At 49.4% G+C, this 2688-nt stretch overlaps 1 pseudogene; it reads left to right on the top strand.

Annotated features, from left to right (window-relative positions):
* The first annotated feature begins 1596 nt into the window (after nucleotides 1-1596).
* On the top strand, nucleotides 1597-2198 carry LOC125525799 (annotated as a pseudogene).
* Nucleotides 2199-2688: the final 490 nt, after the last annotated feature.

Here is a 2688-nt window from a genome sequence, read left to right as displayed (position 1 = left end):
AGTACTGCGCAACTTTCGCCTGTACCACAAACCCACCATTTACCTTCCTCAAAACAGCCACCATACCTACCTATTATGGCATTTTCATAGCCGTTCCGAGATATATTGCCATGCAACTTTCCACCGTTCCGTTTATTATGACACGCTTCATCATTGTCATATTGCTTTGCATGATCATGTAGTTGACATCGTACTTGTGGCAAAGCCACCATTCATAATTCTTTCATACATGTCACTCTTGATTCATTGCACATCCCGGTACACCGCCAGAGGCATTCATATAGAGTCATATTTTGTTCTAAGTATCGAGTTGTAATTCTTGAGTTGTAAGTAAATAAAAGTGTGATGATCATCATTATTAGAGCATTGTCCCAGTGAGGAAAGGATGATGGAGACCATGATTCCCCCACAAGTCGGGATGAGACTCTGGACGAAAAATAAAAAAAAAGGAGAAAAAAGAGGCCATAAAAAAAGAGAAGGCCCAAATATGAGAGAAAAAGAGAGAAGGGGCAATGCTACTATCCTTTTACCACACTTGTGCTTCAAAGTAGCACCATGATCTTCATGATAGAGAGTCTCCTATGTTGTCACTTTCATATACTAGTAGGAATCTTTCATTATAGAACTTGGCTTGTATATTCCAATGATGGGCTTCCTCAAAATGCCCTAGGTCTTCGTGAGCAAGCGAGTTGGATGCACACCCACTTAGTTTCTTTTTGAGCTTTAATACACTTATAGCTCTAGTGCATCCGTTGCATGGCAATCCCTACTCACTCACATTGATATCTATTGATGGGCATCGCCCGTTGATACGCCTAGTGGTGGTGGCAGCCGCGGCGAGCGAGCGGCGAAAAGGGGGAGGCGGACCCGGCCACCGCCGCCGCTGCAGAGCACGGCGGAAGACCGACGGTGGCAAGGGTCTGCTTCCTTCTCTTCGAGGAGCTCGGTCGAACTATACATGGCATGCCCTCGCGAGCCGCCTCGTCTGATGAGTTATTTTTTAGTACTCCCTCTGTTCCATAATGTAAGACGTTTTTGGACATTAAACTAGATGATCGATTAGCACTTCTTTATTGTGATAATAAAAAGTTTTCTTTGTGCAGGTGATAATAAAAAGTTTCTGAAATTATTGACACAACATATACGCGCGTACCATGTCCCAAAATTTGAAAAGCAACTTCGATTTTTTTTGAGGGGGGAAAAGCAACTTCGATTTGCGGCTTAAGAAAAATATATACTAGCATATATGATGTTTTGTATACAAATTTAGTTTTCTCTTGAAGTCACAATTCAAGAGAAAATTTTGTACCACTGACTGAAACTAGTGCTACTATTTTTGTGGGGAGAAAGGACAGGAAAATCACGTGGCACTTATTTTTGCCCGTTGTAGCTAAAGATAGGGATTAGCCATGCATGGGACTAATCCTGCATGCATGCATGCATGGGATCGGAGTTGTTTGGATGCATGGTCACCTACCTCCGAATCGACGATGATATAAACAGCCTTGGCGCTCCTGTTGAGGCCACCACACCCGCGCCCGCGCTGACACCACCCGCCGGTGGCCGGAGGAATCAAAATCAATTCGCGTGGCCGGCATGGACGCCGCCGAGCAGCTGCCAGCACCGGCCGCGGCGACGCGCGCGCTGGTGCACGCGCAGCCGCCGGTCCACCCCTGGTCCACAGGCCTGTTCGACTGCGCCGAGGACCCCGGGAACTGCTGGATGACGTGCTTCTGCCCGTGCGTCACCTTCGGGATGGTGGCGGAGATCGTGGACCGCGGCTCCCTCTCCAGCGGGGCGAGCGCGGCGCTGTACGTGCTCATCGGGATGGTCACCTCCTGGTGGTTCCTGCCCATCTACACCTGCTTCTACCGCACCAAGATGCGCGCCCAGTACGGCCTCTAGGAGGCCCCCTACCCGGACCTCTGCGTCCACTGCTTCTGCGAGTGCTGCGCCCTCTGCCAGGAGTACCGCGAGCTCCACAACCGCGGCTTCGTCATGGACATCGGTGCGTGCCTACGCTCGCGAGTGATCGTATGCAGTGCGACGATCGATATGCATGTGTGGTTCGTTATCTATGTTGATTGAATTGCGGTGGATGCATGCATGCAGGATGGCACGCCAACATGGAGCTGCAGCAGCGCGGCGGCGCAGCGACCGTGCCGCCCACCATGCACGTAGACGGGATGACACGCTGATCGTGATCGATCGCTGCAAGAGCTAGCTAGCTTAGCCACCTAGCTGTTGGATCCAAATCTATATACCTTCCATCTCGAACCATGATGCGAGAGGGGTAGTTCAGCTTAGGACAAGAGATCAAGTTCTCTGGTGAGGGGGTGTGGTATCTTCTCGGTTCTTAGTGCAGGTGTTCGGCGAGATCGTTGCCAAGGCGGCTGGCAATGCCTTCGACGCGCTGTTTCTATCTTCTCCGACAGGTGTTCGAGCTTGAAGGGCGACTCCATCTTCAAGGGGTGCTTCTTTTCCTATCAGTGTAGGTGCTTCTAGGGTGGGTTTGTGTTGTAAGCTGTTTTCTCAACACCTTTGTATCTTTTCGTTGCTTTTTCGTTGTCTAATGTGCTTGTGTTGGTTGTATTCTAGATGGGGTTGATGGCTTTTTTAATTCAAAGTTGGGCCCATCCGAGCCTCATTTCTTAGAAAAACTAATTAAAGACTAAGTTGTCTTGTTGG

Source organism: Triticum urartu, chromosome 7 (genome assembly GCF_003073215.2).
Source record: "Triticum urartu cultivar G1812 chromosome 7, Tu2.1, whole genome shotgun sequence".
Taxonomy (NCBI): Eukaryota; Viridiplantae; Streptophyta; class Magnoliopsida; order Poales; family Poaceae; genus Triticum; species Triticum urartu.
This window is presented reverse-complemented; position numbering and strand designations above follow the sequence as displayed.